Source organism: Ornithorhynchus anatinus, chromosome 7, assembly GCF_004115215.2.
Source record: "Ornithorhynchus anatinus isolate Pmale09 chromosome 7, mOrnAna1.pri.v4, whole genome shotgun sequence".
Lineage (NCBI taxonomy): Eukaryota > Metazoa > Chordata > Mammalia > Monotremata > Ornithorhynchidae > Ornithorhynchus > Ornithorhynchus anatinus.
Genome location: NC_041734.1, coordinates 53,984,816 through 54,001,817, shown reverse-complemented (window position 1 = coordinate 54,001,817; position 17,002 = coordinate 53,984,816). Strand labels below are relative to the sequence as shown.

The 17,002-nt window shown below is 39.8% G+C and overlaps 1 protein-coding gene across 2 annotated transcripts in view; it reads left to right on the top strand.

The window, feature by feature from the left end:
* The window catches only part of IRS1 (insulin receptor substrate 1), a 91,403-nt gene that overhangs the window by 17,617 nt on the left and 56,784 nt on the right, over positions 1-17,002 (top strand). Inside the window, exon 2 of one of the 2 annotated variants that reach the window (XM_029068907.2) lies at positions 12,406-12,726. The exons of the other annotated variant lie outside the window; for it this stretch is intronic. The gene's annotated coding sequence lies outside the window, so the exon portion shown is untranslated. Of the gene's footprint in view, positions 1-12,405; positions 12,727-17,002 lie in introns of those variants that run through there. 2 annotated transcript variants of the gene reach the window in all.

Sequence of the window (17,002 nt, the reverse complement as noted above, 5' to 3'; positions counted from 1 at the left end):
GTTAGCCCCAGCGAGTTTATGGGGGAGGTGGTTGAGGGAGCTGAGAACCAGGGGGACAATATTTCCAACCCAGCCCTCCCAGAGACATTGCATAATCTCTAATCAATGTCTACCAACTCTTTATTATAAATCCTTATGTCCCCACACCCTTTCCCTTATGTGTCACCCTTGCCCTTTTTGTTTTTGTTTTTATGGTATTTAAGTGCTTACAAGTTGCCAAATGTTGTTCTAAACGCTAGGGTAGCTACCAGGTAATCAGGTTGGACACAATCCATGTCTTATATGGGCCTCAAGTCTTAATCCCCATTTTACAGATGAGGTAACTGAGGCCCAGAGAAATGAAGTGAGTTGTCCAAGGTCAAAGCGTAGACAAGTGGTGGAGCTGAGATTAGAACCCAGGGCTTTCTGACTCCAGGCCTGTATTCCATCCACTAGACCATGCTGCTTCTCTGCTGCCCTTGGAGTTGTACACTATGTTCACCCTTCCCTCAGTCTCTCAGCACTTATTTGCATGTCTGTAATTAATTTTAATATCTGTATCCGCCTCTAGACTATAAGCTCCTTGTGGGCAGGGAAAGTGTCTGTTAACTTTGTTACACTATACTCTCCCAATCCCTTGGTACAGCACTCTCACCACAGTAAGCACTGAGAAGCAGAATGGCATAGTGGATAGAGCCCAGGCCTGGGAGTCAGAAGATTATAGGTTCTAATTTCGGCTCTGCCACTTGGCTTGTGTGATCTTGGGCAAGACACTTTTCTTCTCTGGGCCTCAGTTACCTCATCTATAAAATGGGGAATGAGACGGTGAACCCCCAAATGGGACAGGGACTGTGTCCACCCTGATTTGCTTTTTATCCACCCCAGTGCTTAGTACAGTGCCTGACACATAGTGAGCACTTTACAAATACCACTATTATTATTATTATTATTATCATTATTATTACTTGGCTAGTGGAAAGAGCACGGGCCTGGTAGCCAGAGGACATAGGTTCTAATTCTTGCAGTGTCACTTGTCTGCTCTGTGATCTCAGGGAAGTCACTTAACTTCTCTTTGTCTCAGTTACCTCATCTGTAAAATGGAGATAAAGACTGTGAGTCAATGTCTGACATGGACTGTGTCCAACCTTATTAGTTTGTATCTACCCCAGCGCTTAGAACAATCCCTGGCATGTAGTAAAGCGCTTAAATACCATAAAAAATAAATATTGATAAATCATATTGAGTGTTTCTGTGAGCTTAGTTAGCCTGTCAGTTTATATTTATTGAGCGCTTACTGTGTGTAGAGCACTGTACTAAGTGCTTGGGAGAGTACAGTACAGAGACATTCCTTGCTCACAATGAGCTTACAGTCTGGAGGGTGAGACAGATATTAAATAAAATTACAGATATGTATGTAAGTGCTGTGGGGCTGGGCGGGATGAATAGTTTAGAGTGATAGTTCTGTTGAAAGCACATGAGGATGTACAGTAATGAAAGTCTTGGGGACTTTACAATATAATCGGGGAAGACAAGCTCACACATTGACATATAAACAATAACCAATCAGTGGTATTTGTTGAGTGAGGCCAGAGAGGCATCCAGCAACAGAAACACAGAAAAATACAATAAAAGAGAGTGATGGGGGAACAAAGGAGGTGAAGGGGAAGAAAAGATCTAGAGGACAGAAGGGGGAGGACAGGAGGATGGGGACGGGAGTGATACCCACTCACATGGAAAAAACTTTTCCGCTTCTTCAACAGCACTACTAATTGAGGCTACTGCCATCTCTAATTCCGTGATGCAATGGAGGAAGCCCCTCCCATCACTTTAGCCCATAAAGGGGCCCAACAAGTGCCCTTCTATCAGTTTACTGTGAGGCAGGGCAGACCTCCCAGAGTTTGGGAGAATACAACAGAGTTGCTGGGCACATTTCCTGCTTTCAAGGAGCTTACAGTCTAGAGGGCAAGATATTGTGAGAATAAAACTAGCAAATAAAAGTGAATAGATAAGTGAATGGGTAGGTGTTTAAAATGGTGCATGGAAGCTAAGGTGCTGAAAGAATGGTGAAACTAGAAAAATAGGGGAAGAAATCAGGGAATCCATTCAGGAGGAGGTTGCATTTGGGAAGTAGCATAAATGAAGGAAGGGTTGTCATTTGGGTGATGCTGAGGGGAGAGGATGATTCAGGAGGGAAGAATGATATGAGTGGAAGAGTTAAGGCAGGGATGATTAGGAAAGTGGTGTGGGAGGAATATAGAAACTGAACTAGGGTCTATTAGGAGGAGTTAACCAGCTCCTAGAAATTCCTGAAACCATTAGTCGGGAGCTTTTGTTTTACACAAGAGGCAGTGGGAAGCCAATGGAGATTTATAAGGAAGGAAATGATCTACTTCAACCATCCTTTTTTTTTTTCTTGAGGTCTGCCCTGCCTCCCAATAAACTGATAGAAGGGCCCTTGTTGGGCCCCTTTTTGGGCCAAAGTGATGGGAGGGGCTTCTTCCATTGCATCACGGAATTAGAGATGGCAGTAGCCACGATTACTAATGCTGCTGAAGAAGCGGAAAAGTTTTGTTCCAAGTGAGTGGGTATCACTCCTCTCCCAATCCTCCTGTCCTCCTGATCTTGTCTTCCCCTTTGCCCCCTTTTTCCCCTATCACTCTTTCTTTTATTGTATTTTTCTGTGTTTCTGTTGCTGGGTGCCCCTCTGGCCTCTCTGTTTCGGGATATCTTTGGCTCTCTGTCTCTTTCTGCTTCTTGGTTCCCAGTGACCTCCCCAAAATCTGGTTTCTGTAGTCTTAAAGATTGTTGGAAGAGAGGAATTGGAGGCAAAGACCAGAGTAGCAGCAGCTCATTCTTTCCAGTCACTAGGGTAACATTTATTGCAAAAGAAGAGTTAATTTAAAGAATATATCCCTAGTGGTGTGAAAAAGCTATGCATTTTATTGATGTTTCCATTTAAAATCTTGAATCAAATTTTGTAGACCAGGAGGATTTCTGTCAAGAATGAGGAGCAAATCCTTGGATATTGAAAAAAAATCTAACACCCCAAAAGACCACTGTTGGAAAAAATTTACTGGCAGGGTCAAAAATTGAAAGTCAGTCATTGTCAAAATCAATTTTTGAAATGTATTAGGGTTAGTTCTGTAGTTGGGGTAGAGCAGCTGGTTAAGAGATTATAATTTTGGCTTATATCGTAGTTGGACTTTGTATTATTGTTATGGCAAGGTTTAGAGCTAGCCTTTTGGGTTAGGGTAGGATCATCTTTTTTCCTTTCTTAATTACTTAATATATGATGACTTGGGCTATTTATTGCATTGATTTGCTGTAGTACAATAACCTTTACTCATTTTCCCCAGAGCAGTTAAAATTGGATTTTAATCACTTCTGGATCTCCTTGTCAAAGATCCTGAAATAGAATTTAGGACAGCTGGCATTTCTCACTTAGATTTCCAAGCTTTGTGTAGTTTAGTTTAGGAGGCCTATTTCACACATTGGGAAGGTTTGCCCATTTATTCTTTAGTCTGTAGAAAATCTGTGACAGACAGTCCTGCTGATTCTGGGTTTGATAATATTCTCTACAGGTGCTTTAAATTTCAAGACTATGATACATATCAATAATTGATCATTCTGACTCCCAATTTTATGTTTTTTATGACTTTCTAGGAAGATTATGTTAAATAAGGAAATCTTTTCTTAAGCAATCACATCAGGTTCTGTTTTGGGATTTTTTAATTAAGGGATGGAAATGCTTCTTTCAGTGAGATCCATCAAACTGAAGGACCTTGTCTTGACTAAAATAAATCTAGATATCTACAGATATAGCATGATATGTATGCTTATTTGGAGTTTGATTTATCTCTTGTCGGATATTGAGGATTGATTGCTGTGTCATAATCACTACCTAATTTTGTAAGTTATCATCCTTCTAATTGTCCCTTACTCTTGACTCTCCTCCTCTGACTGATTGCTCTTGCCTCTCCCCCGCTTCAGCTCTGTCAAATGACATATCTCCCTTTTTTCAGAGTGCCCCTCCAGGTAGCCTTGCCTGACTAATCCCCCATCTATTCGATCATATATTATGTTAATTTTTTATGTAGTCCCCTGTGTTGATTATCTTTGGCTATTTTATCTTGTAAATGGGGCCTCTGTCACTTTACCACCCCTGTTCTCTGGGTAGATTACAAATTTCTTAAGAGCAGGGGTCCCGTTTTTTGGGTTTTTTTTTTTTGCAGGTTTCCCAATCATGTAGCATAGCACTGTGCACACAGTGGGTCCTTATTAAATATGATCATTAGCAATACTGAGATTTCTAAGTTGTCAGTGCCGACTTTTCCATTTTGAGCATGAGGTGAGGCTTTGAGGGAAGATGGAAGAGGGTGGGAGGCAATTGAGGAAGGAAAAGTAGGAAGACTGAAGGCAAGGGGAGAGGAAGGAAAAGGAACCAAAAGAAGAGAGCCTCCTTCTGCACCTTTATCCTTCTAGTCCTCATTAGGACTGGCGTGAGTGGCTCTAGACTGTAAGTTCGTTGTGGACAGGGAACATGTCTACCAACTCTGTTATACTGATAGACCCTTTTAAAGGTAGCATAGATTTACCTTGTCCTTTCCAGGACTCTGGCACATGTCTGTAAAGAGTTTGTTTAATTTCCACTCTATTAACACAACTGCAAGGAAACCGAGGTTCATCCGGGTCCATCATCCAACTTTCTGGTGGTGAACTCCTGAGCGAGGCCTATTTTCCCAGAGGGTAGCCCACCACTCAAGGGTAGTTTGGATTGTGGTGTTCATTGGGAACTCATTCCCACAAATGGTAGAATGCCCCTCTACCGTAGTCTGTTTTCACTGCCTGCCATTGTGAAGATGTCGGGTCTAACCTGAATCATGGAACACTACTGAAAAATAATAATAATAATTGTGGGTTTTGTTAAGCACTTATTATGTGCCAGTATTCTCCCCACCGTCAACCCCACAGCACTTACGTACACCTTTAAAATTATATATATATATAAAGTTATTATTGATATTAATTATATATAATAAATATTATGCCTATCTCCTCTAAACTGTAAGCTCATTGATGGCAGGGGATGTGCCTACCAACTCTGTTGTACTCTCCCAAGTGCTTAATACAATTCACTGCACACAGTAATTGTTCAATAGATACCACTGATGATGATGAGAATGCCCAGCAGTATTCTAAGCACTAGGGTAGACACCAGATCATCAGTTCGGACATAGAGAAGGAAATGTGTCTGTTTATTGTTATATTGTACTCTCCCAAGTGCTTAGTATAGGCATTGCCCATAGTAAGCGCTCAATAAACGATTGAATGAATGAACATAGTCCCTGTCCCGTGTGTCTCATATCCCACAGTCTAAGTAGAAGGAAAAACGGTTATTGAATTCCCCATTTTATAGATGAGGAAACTGAGGCACAGAGAAGCTAAGTGATTTGCTCAAGGTCATCCAGCAGGCAAGTGGCAGAGCTGGGATTAGAACCCAGGTCCTCTGATTCCTAGACCTGTGTTCTTTCCACTGGGCTATGCTGAAAAATGGCTTTTTATTTTCTATCCATCTCACATCTACACCCATGAACACTCAACCACACTCAGTTGCATTCACATGCATTGAACCAAACTTCTTGTGGTCCAGGAAAAGTCCTCCAGAGAATGGTGAGCAGGGCTTGGGAAAATGCTTCCAGGCAGCAACAGCAGCGGCCTTGCTTGTACAGTGGCAGCTGCGGAGAGACCTCCCAGAGAATGGGGGGCGGGGAATCTAAGCTCCCACCCAGATGGACAGAACAGAAATGACAACAAAAGAGGAAAAGTGCTTGGAGTAAGGCCAGCAGGAGGAAGAACCCCAGAAACCTGGTTGGGGGGAGTTGTTGTTCTGACTGCAAGGGGGAATCCATTCAAGATTCAGTTCCTGATTTGCACAAAGAAGGTTTGCTTTACTTTGGAAAACAAATGTATATTTTGGCTTTGTTCGTCTCAAACCTGAGGGTCTATCTAGCCAACACTTACAATTCTCCCATATTATCAGTTGTCGAATTATAAAGACGGCTCCACCATTGAAACACTTAATAGAAGAGGCTGAGGGAAAAGGAAGAATCAGGAAGAAAAAAATGTGGCAGATTTTCACTCTATCAGTTGTATGTATTGAGTGCTTGTGTGCAGAGCCTGTTTACTAAGTGCTTGGGAAAGTATAAACAGTTGATAGAATCTCTGCCCTCAAGGAGTTTACAATTTAATGGGGGCTCCAGGCATTAAAATAAGTTACAAATAGGGGAAACAACAAAGTATAGCGATATGCACATCAGTATTATCTGGGTTGTGATTTCATACCCTGCCTCAATTTGTACTCTTGCTTAAATACTGATGTGCTCCTTTACGAACTGATTTAATTTTTCCCCCATCGGATTTAGGGACATTAACCTGCCTTTTGCGATCATTGATTTGTGGGAAATGAAATCTTTCATTTCCACCTAAAAAAAAACCAGCTTGAAAATAGAATTACACTTAAACCTTCTTTAGGGAAAAAAACCCACTACATACTGAACTAGCTCCCCCCTCCCCTTTTATTGGAATGTAACATTCCTCAAACAATGTCTTTAAAAATATTTTGCAACATGAGCCTTCACCACTCACAAGTTCCTGCAAGGGAAAGACCTTCAGAAGGTGTGTAGGCATGTAGCTAGGGCATGTTGTTTTTCAGGCCTTTGAACTAGGTTAGGAATGTGTCTCAAGATGGAAGAATGAATGGCTGTTTGGCGCTTTTAGCCTCTGGGCTTGAAACTCACAAGAGGAATGTTATTGTGTCTTCAAAGCCTGCTTCACACAAGGCTTTGCGAGACAAGATCTTGGATAGTGTTTTTGCATTATCAAGTGCACAACAAAAACATTGAACCACCCAATCTGATCTAATTGGGTGGTAGGCCAATGTCCTTGAGCATCAGGTCCTGCCAAGTGGCTATATTGTTGGAGATGCTTATTTTCCTTTATCTGTTTTTTCAATACTAAAAGAAAAAAGAACCCTATTTTTTGTCTTGCTAGGAGTCTAAATGCCTTTTTTGACACATGTATTTTAAAACTTTCATTGTTTTCTTAAACTAGACTTTCTTTAAACACTTGATTTATAGCCCCTAAAATATTGTTCCAAAGTGATATGCACCTCACATACACATGATTTAAGGAAACACTCTCATCAGAGTATTCGGTTAAATGGGTAGCTATCTTTAAAGACATATTTTTTGATCTCCATTAATACATTTTTAATTTTGCTAAAACAAGAATGCTTACATTAACATTTTTTTAATGATGATCTGCTACTACAAGTATTCTGCAACTGGTTAGAAAGTCCTGGTAAAAATAATTAAACCTGGATCATTATTTATCTGAAGTCTCACACATGATCTGTGGTTTGTCTGACTCATTTTTATTTCAGAAAACCATTCTCTTGATGATTGATAAGTCAATTGCTTTTTTATATGAAGCTTTTTTTTGCCTTCTTGAAATAACTAATTGACTTCTATTAAATCAGATTCTACCAAGCAGAATCTATCAGATTCAAGCCACAGTTTGACTTTTGCATTAAGGTTTTGGTATAGGAAATAATTTGCCCATGTTTTGATTTCAAATAATTTAAATTTTTAATTAATATTTTATTTAAGCACTTTCCTTGTGTTGAGCACTGTTCTAAGTGCTAGAGTTAATCAGATTGGATACAGTCCTTATCATACATGGGGTTTAAGTAGGAAGGAAAGAGAACAGATATTTAGTCCCATTTTATAGTTGAGGAAACTGAGGCACAGAGAAGTTATGGGGCTTTTATTTAATCAGTTTCATTTATTGAGTGCTTACTGTATGCAGAGCCCTGTACTAAAATCTTGGGAGAGTACAATATAACAATAAACGAATACATTCCCTCACCACAACGAGTTTGCAGTCTAGGGGACTTGTCCAAGGTCACATAGTGCGACCTCTGACTCCCAGACCCATGCTACTTATTTTGCAGTAGGCAACTCAGTTTTTAAGGGTTTAATATCCAGTTTGTGTATTACTCAGATCTTGGCATCTTTTTTCACCATTTTGGACACTTCTCTCCTTATTAACCCATACCCAGGAAGGTAAGAGAACTATGATTAAAAAGTTTCTTGTGGAAGAAGGTTGCCTCATAACTATTTTGCAGTTTTAATATTGTCTATGTTTTGATTTTCCATGCTATCTTCCTCCTCCATTTCCCCTGATAATCAAGAGTTTGCTATTTGTGCTAGTCTTAAAACAAACACACAAAACATATTTTAAACTTGACACCTTTTTTCCTAATCTAATTTGCATGTGGCTGAATTGCGCTTCTGAATGAACCTAAAATGAAATGCAAGAATCATAAGAAAGCAGTTAAACTTTAAACTAAAGATTGCTTTTTCTATTCCTTCCCAGAGAAGTAGGTTAGGTTTAAACGAAGGCCTTTGTCTACTTTTGCAGATGGAGGGAGGAGGGTTAGTAACTATGAAATCATTGGATCTGGGATAATTTTATGAAAGTTAAAATCATTCTTACTTCCCAAGTTGATAAGTTTTCAAGAACAAAATCATCTTATTCATCTCCCAACACTGCCAGACATTGACCTAATTACTGTACAGGCTAATAGCAATACTCGTTTGGAAAAAAAATAAAATCCTGAGTTTTCCTTGGTTTGAAATAGGGGAGGATTGGTGCAAGAGAGGGAGTATTTCAGATGAAACCCTGAGGTTGAAGGTTGAGAACCCCATTCCCACCCCCAGACTAGTGGTTTGTGGCTCCCAAAAAGTAGACTCACTTACACAAAGAAATCTTTGTATCTGTTTGGCTCCGAGCTGCACAAATGGAAACCGACCCATTTTCAATCAAACAAAAAGGGAGTTTGCTATTAGGTTCTTTTTGTTGTAATGTATACAGATCAGATGAATTACATTTGAGGTCACAAAAGTCAACTTTTGATTTCCTATGAGATTAGGGTGTCCACTGACAGCAGTCACAAATACCAGACCCGGAAATCACAGATGTAGTAACATCATATGGAACCTTTTATAGAAATCCACAGAACTTAGAGTGCGGCCCCAGGGGGACCCTGCCCCCCCCCCCATCTTTGCCCCAGAGCCATTGCATTCCCTTCTCTTGTCTCTAATTATCTCCTATTTATTCATTCATTCATTCAATCATATTCTTGAATCATATTGGAGAAGCAGCGTGGCTCAGTGGAAAGAGCACGGGCTTTGGAGTCAGGGCTCATGAGTTCGAATCCCAGCTCTGCCACTTGTCGGCTGTGTGACTGTGGGCAAGTCACTTCTCCGTGCCTCAGTTCCCTCATCTGTAAAATGGGGATTAAGACTGTGAGCCCCACGTGGGACAACCTGATTCCCCTATGTCTACCCCAGCGCTTAGAACAGTGCTCGGCACATAGTAAGCGCTTAACAAATATCAACATTATTATTATTATTATTATTCTTTGAGTGCTTACTGTGTGCAGAGCTTAGCAAGTACAGTTCAGCAATAAAGAGAGACAATCCCTGCCCACACTGGGCTTACAGTCTGGGGGGTAGTGGTAGAGACAGACATCAAAACAAGTAAATAGGCATCAATATAAATGATTAGAATTGTAGGACATAGGACTTAATAGATACCACCATATTACTATTACTGTTGACAGAGTTACAGAGTTGTCTCTTCCAAAATGTGGATCTAGGGGGCGGGAGCCAAGGCCGAAATAGACTGGCCATTTAAAAATACTGGCCATAAAGGTGCCCAGTGCTATACCAGTACCAGTTAGAGAGCCGACCAGCTCAAAAATCAGACCAATGGTCACCTTACGGGAGATGGCTTTTTTGGGTGAGGTCTCTGAAGCTGATCATCTGGGCAGTCAGTCAATCGTATATTTTGAGCATTTACTGTGTGCAGAGCACTGTATTAAGTGCTTGGAAGAGTACAATATAACAATAGACACATTCCCTGCCCACAACGAGTTTGGAGTCTAGATTTCTTATCTGTTTATATTTATAATCTGCTGTTGTGCTAAATGATGTAATTCTGTTGTAGTCTCCCAAGCACCTGGTACAGTGCTCTGCCCATAGTAATCTCTCAGTAAATACCACTGATTGATTGATTTTATCCAATATCAGCCAGCAAGGTGAGATCAGCCAGAGGGAGTTCTTCCATCCCTCTCTTCCCACTTTAAATTGGGATATTTTAGCTCTTGGAGCAGCGTTTAGTTTCATAAAGGGCGAGCAGGCACCTTTGCTGGCTAATTTGTAAATGAACTAGACTCCCTATAACTTGGCTTCAATATTAGTTTTGATAGGGCTTTTATTTTTACAGCATCCACAAAATTCTCTGTGCTTAATGCATATGTGAGCTTTTTAGCCTAAGTGCTCTATACTACAAGAGAAGGGACATTGAATAAAACATCCCTATCAATCAGTAGTATTTATTGAGCACTTACTGTGTGCAAAGCACTCTAGCCTCTATGCTAGGGACATCAGATTTCAAAGCTCCTTACAGGAGCCACAACAATACAGGACCACCTATATTTTTGAAATACATAAGTTTCTATTGGAAAAAATTCCTTTTTTTGGGATCCAAAATGCAGAGAACAAATCAGGTTTTAAGGCCCAAAATGACTTGATCAGGGAGTGTCCCTTGTTTTTGAAGCCGAAACCATCTTGGTCTGGTTAGAGGTAGCCCCAGACACCCTGATGGTTGTTCCCGATGTCCCTGCCTCCAAGCGAATCCTTTAGAGGCAGTTCCTGGAGAAAGCTGACACTGGGGCAAGAGGAACCTCTCAGGATCCCTACAACCCTGAGCGTTGGCTGCCATATGGGTAAACTTGGGAGACAATCAGGAGACTTCATGAGAAGCAGTGTGGTCTAGTGGATAGAGTATGGGTCTGGGCATCAGAAGGACCTTGGTTCTGCCGTTTGTCTTCTGTGGGACCTTGTACAAGTAGCCTAATTTTTCTGTGCCTCAGTTATCTCATCTATAAAATGGGGATTAAGACTGTGAGCCCCATGTGGGACAGGGTCTGTGTCCATCCTGATTAGCCTTTACCTACCCCAGCACTTCATACAGTTCCTGGCACATTGCAAGCATTTAACAATACCTTAAAGAATAGACATATGAAATGATTTAATTCTTTTGGGAAGGGGGTAGGGGGAACACGTGTGTATAACTTTAATCAATAATTTATTTATTGAGCACTGACTGCATGCAGAGGCCTATGCTAAGTATTTGGGAGAGTGCAGTACAACTTAATGTGTTTTCATGCTTCCGTGCTGAATTGTGATAAAAAGAAATAAAAGCAAACCACTATCATTAGCTGATTAATGAGAGATTTTGCTAGTGTTTTTAAGAACATAGGGATTTTGCTTTTTTTGTTGTTTGGTTGAGTGTTTTTTTTGAACCTGACATTAGCTTTCTCCCATTCAACCTTGGCCACTGTCTCAGAACTGTTTCTTAAATGGTGTACATTCAAAGTAGAGACAGGGCCCTAGCCAGACAAACAATTGCCTGCGACATTCTATCAATCTCTTTGATCTTCCTTGATGGATTTGAAAGGATCCATTGTGAACTCCACTCATATCTCTCCCAGCAGAGTTGGCTTTGTTCACTTGACATCTGGTACCATACATTCAGAAAAATCAATATATACCACTAACAATTTAATTTTTTTGCTTCATATATTGAAAGAGCCTTCCACTTGAACTGGCTAATAAGTAAATATCCCACTCTAGGAAAAAATACTTATGAGATTACTGCCCATAATCCAACTGTAGACTTAGAAGAAAATGGGTGAGAACTGTGTGATACTCCATAATTTTTCTGTAGCTAGAGAAGTCTAAGAAGCACAGGATTCATTTTTTATGAATGTGATCCAACACATTTAAACTAAGTGGCCAAATACTGTATAGTGTGTTGACATCTAGTATAGAGGTAGTTGGTGTAAATTGTAAATACTTAAAGCTTGTAATTCTGTTACAAAGCTGTCAATAAGTGAAGGCCAAACTCTAAATAATAATTTGAAAATGAAACCATTGCTCTTTTCAAGATATCCTTTCATCTACTAACTTTAAATTCATAATTTTTAATTTGTGCTTTTTTTCTCTCCAAGTTTTTTTCTTTATTCAATTTTCATCTCAGGCTTTATTGGGCTAGAGAATAATATTTGATGTCTGGTACATACTGTGGGACTCACAAGGCTCAAATTAGGTGGGGGGAAAATACTGAAATTAAATTTTAAGCATCCATAACATTGAAGGCGCATTTTTGCTAGCTAAAGAGAGAAAATAAATTTTGAACTGTAAAGTTTGATCCATTGAATTTTCCATAAGAAATTGCAGTTAATATTCAAATATAATGAAATTGAAATTAATTCATTTTTCTGTTTGTTCGATAAAGATTCCTCCCCCTGCAGATCAAGCAAACCCAGCCTGCCTGAAAATTGGTTGCCTTTGACTTCTATGGAAGAACAGTGTGGTTCAGTGAATGGTACTTTTGATGCCGTGGATTGAGCTTTTCAGCTGGGTTTTTTTTCTTTTTGTTTTCCATAGACATTTCCCTTTTTTTGGCTAATCGGACAATTGTTTGTTTTCTTGTACATGGTTAATTCTTTCAAAGGCATGAATTCAACTGGTTAGCATATGTGACTTCTTTCTTCATCTTAAGCAAGCAAGAAGATGGGTGTAAGTTGGAAATGTGAAAGAAACATGGACTGTAATTGAGGAGGTCTCAGGGTTATTGAGGACCTTTGACTGCATTTCCAAATTCATCAGTCCTTATTAATGATTCATGGTCATCCATTTTGACATTTTTAAGGTGAAAATAGTTCTAGAAATATATGTATATACCAATGTTACATGTATTCAATGTTACATAGGAAAAAAAGCTCTTAGGCCGCTTCTTTACTTTATAAAGTAATTTTGACCAACAGAGAGAATTCACAGTCACCGGACTCGAAGAGATCATCTAGCAGCCCTATAAGTAAACTTTCAAGATAGAACAAAGTTCTTTGTTTTTCAAGACTTGATTCTACAATTTCATTTAAACTACATCAGTCTAAAATGAAGGGAATCCTGAATTTGACATGCCCCTCTAAAATTTTGTTTTCAGTGAGTTACCTAGCGAATGACACTCACGGAGTTTACTCACTCTCTCTCTCTCTCTCTCTCTCTCACACACACACACACACACACACACACACACACATATTCCCTTCTTTCTCATACATCCTCCTCTCACATTGCTTCACTTCTCATGCTCACTGTCCTTGGGCCCCTCCCTCCCATCTACTTCTCAGAATTATTTTTGTCACTCTCCTTCTCTTTCCCACTCCACCGATGTATGCATTGGGTAGGCCCATCCAGCCCTTCTGCCTGACTGGTCTAAGGTGAGATCCATTTTGGGTCCAGTTTTTGATTGGGGCATCAGAACAAAATACCTCCTCATCTTCTTTGTTGGTGACAACAGCAGTCTCTTTGGTTGAACTGGCCCTTGGCACCTTCCTGGGTGGTCTTCGTCTTTGTCCTCTCCTGCCCCTCCCCTTTGGTCTCTTCTTTTCCCCCTCTTTTTGTCCTCTCCTTTTGCCATCCTCTTTCTCTCTGTCTTTTGTTTTTTTCTTTTTCCTTCACCCTCTCTTTTACGCCCACTTATTTTTTTCTCTTTTTCTTTCCTTCTGTCTTTACCCCTCTATGACTCTCTGCTTTTCTTACCTTTTCAGCCCAATCCCCTGTCCCACTTTCAGCTTCCAAAAATCTCACACTCTTTCCTTTTTGCTCTTTATCCTCTAAGTCAGTATTAGCTGTAGCCTGGTTAGGGAAGGGCACAAGGTGGACTTTGAAGTCTGGAGTGGCATAAAGCCACCCGGAGAGTGCAAGTGTCTGGATCAGAAAAAATCTGCCGAGGCACAGAACTTGCTGGCTAGTGAATGGCCTCAAGTAGGAGAAACCAATGAAATCAAGAGTATTAGAAAGCCTATTGTAGGCAGAACACTATATTAAGCACCTGAGTGCTGATAGTAGAATTAGCAGAAATGCCTTCTTCCCCTCTTTCCCATCACTGAAATAATATAATAATAATTGTGGTATTTGTTAAGCACTTACTCCATGCCAAGCACTGGTCTAAGCACTGAAGTAGACAACACCACTACCCTCCCTGTCTACAAGCCCGTAACCTTGGCATTTTCTTTGACTCATCTCTCTCTCTTTCAACCCACCTATTCAGTCTTTTGCCAAATCCTGTCGATTCTATCTTCATAACAGATGTTACCTGAAGGATTTAGGTGGGCTAAAATGAAGACTTCCTTGGCAGCAAGGGATTAAGGATAGGTAACATGCCTGTCAACTTTGTTGTATTGTCCACTCCCAAGTGCTTAGTACAGTGTTCTATACATAGCAGGCACTCTGTCGATAAATACCATTGATAAATTGATTGACCAGAGGCAGGAGGAGTTTTAAAAAATGTCAGTGTTCATCCTTAAGTAGGGTTTTGGAGCAGTTTCCATAATTCTAGAATTTTTAGACAGTCTTTTATTTTAGCGGAATGAGGCAGGAGATGGAGTAGGCGAATGAGTAAAGAGAGTCCCAAAATCTTGTGTAGGATTTGTATAATATCGTCAGTGGTACGTATTGGGCACTTACTCTGCAGAGCACTGTACTAAGCGTGTGGGAGAGTACAAAAGAGTTGGTAGACACATTCCCTACCCATGACCTTACAGTCTAGAGGGAGTGTAATATGATCTATTTCAAAGACTATCCGTCACTTAACGGTATTTATGAGCACTTACTATGTGCAGAGCACTGTACTAAGCACATTCCCTGTCCTTAATCGCTTGCTGCCAAGAAAGTCTTCATTTAGCCCACCTAATTCCTTCAGATTACATTTTAAAACCAACTATGTTTGGTTAATGGCCCAATCTAATAATGATTCCTTCTGAATAAGGAACCTTCTAGTACTTGGCCATTTTGAAGTCACCTCTCTTCCAGGCAAACTGGTTTCAGTTCCTATAGCCTGTGCTCATAGTATTTTTTTTATCCTTCATTCTGGCATTTGTCTTAAACTTTGCTTGTGGAACGTAATGCTGAACTCTTAAGAAATATTGGACCACTACTATACAGGGGCATGCCAGATATTTCTTCAAGCACCTTAATATTGCATAACAGCAGGTCATGTGCTCAGCTTGAGGTCCATTTTGATCTTCAGCTTTTTCTTACTGTCCAAGGATTTAGCCCTTTGGCAACTTTTATTTGTTCTATTTCTTTTTTTCCCCCAAGTCTCCTATTCTGTTTTGACCCTCTCAGTTTAATTTCTAACAACTTTTTGAATGTAACAGTCATTTTGAATTCTATTGTTATGCTTCATTGTATAGGAAAAGCTGAATAATGGTGATAATGTTCCACATTCTTTTTTGGCAATATGGACATTATTTAAATACCAAATAAAACAAAATAAATTCCTGAGAAAATATGCAAGCTGCCTATTTTACTATAGAAAGTCCTTTTAAAATCAAATGCTCAATTTATTTTAAATTCCATATTATATAAAAGAGGAGTACATTTGGAACTTTTAGAAACAACCCACTTTAGACACTGAATGAGTTTTTTTTAACAGAAACAGCTTTTCCTATTTTCATTTATCAAAACATTGGAAATTTTCTATACTGTACTTTGTTCTTTTTTTGAGACTTGTCGAACCCCAGAAATTTGTATAGATGTTTAAAAGAAAAATATGCTAACTAGAAATAATGATCATAAAAAAATGTTTACTGAATACCTCACTCAACATGACCCTTAATTACAGATAAATCAAAGGAACTCCTTTATCCTTGTGTTCTTTCTTTCCCTTAGAAAAAAATTTATTAGACTGTATTAAAATTCTATCCTTCTTTACATGATTTCTCCATTTTTTTATAACCTGAGCAGATCTCTTTACAAAACTCCATTGACGTGATTGATATATTAAATGTATTTTACTACAATATTTTCACCAATATAATATCCTGATATATGCATATGTATATCTCAGCCAAGCAAAGATGTGTATTGAGTACTTATTATGCAGGACATCATACTACTACTAATAATTATGGTATTTGCTAAGCACTTACTCTGTGCCAGGCACTTTTCTGAGCACTGGTGAAGATACAAACCAGTCAGGTTGGACTCAGTCCCTGTCCCATGTGGGGCTCACAGTCTTCAATCCCAATTTCCCAGATGAGGTAACTGACGCTCAGAGAAGTGAAGTGACTCGCCTTAGATCACACAACAGACAAGTGGTGGAGTCAGGATTAGAACCTGTGACCTTTTGACTCCAGGCCTGTGCTCTATCCTCTACACCATGTTGCTTCACTATTACTAGTAAGAGCTGAGGAGAGTATAATGTATTAGAGTCTTTGCCCACAAAGAACTTACAGTGTACGGGGGAGACAGACATTAAAATAGATTAGGGATAAAGAAAATAGTAGAGAATAAGAATATTTAAGTATTATGATATTGGGGTGAGTCTGAAAATGCTTAAGGGATTCACAGCCAAGTTCATAGTTGACAAAGAGGGGAGGGCAGATATGGGAAATAAAAAGCTTACTCTTGAAGAAGATATGCTTTTCGGAGCGTTTTGAAGATAGAGGAGTGGTGGACTGGTTGGTTATGAAGGGAGAGGGAGTTCAAAGCCCGAGGGCAGTTGGGCAAAGGGTCGGTGGCAGGATAGATGAGATTGAAGTAAAAAGAGATTGGTGTTAGAAGAGCAGACTGTGCTGGTGGGATTGTAGTAGATCAGCAAGTAGAAGGGGTATTGCTGATTGAATGCCTTAAAACCAATGGTAAGGAGTTTCTACTTAATGCGGAAGTGGATTGGCCACCATTGGAGAGTGAGAATGTGGACTCTATGGTTTTTCAGAAAAATGATCCAGACAGGAGAATGAAGTTTGGATGGGAGATGGGAATGGCAGGAGGCAGGGAGGTCAACAAGGAAGCTGATGCAATAGTCAAGGTAGGAAATGATG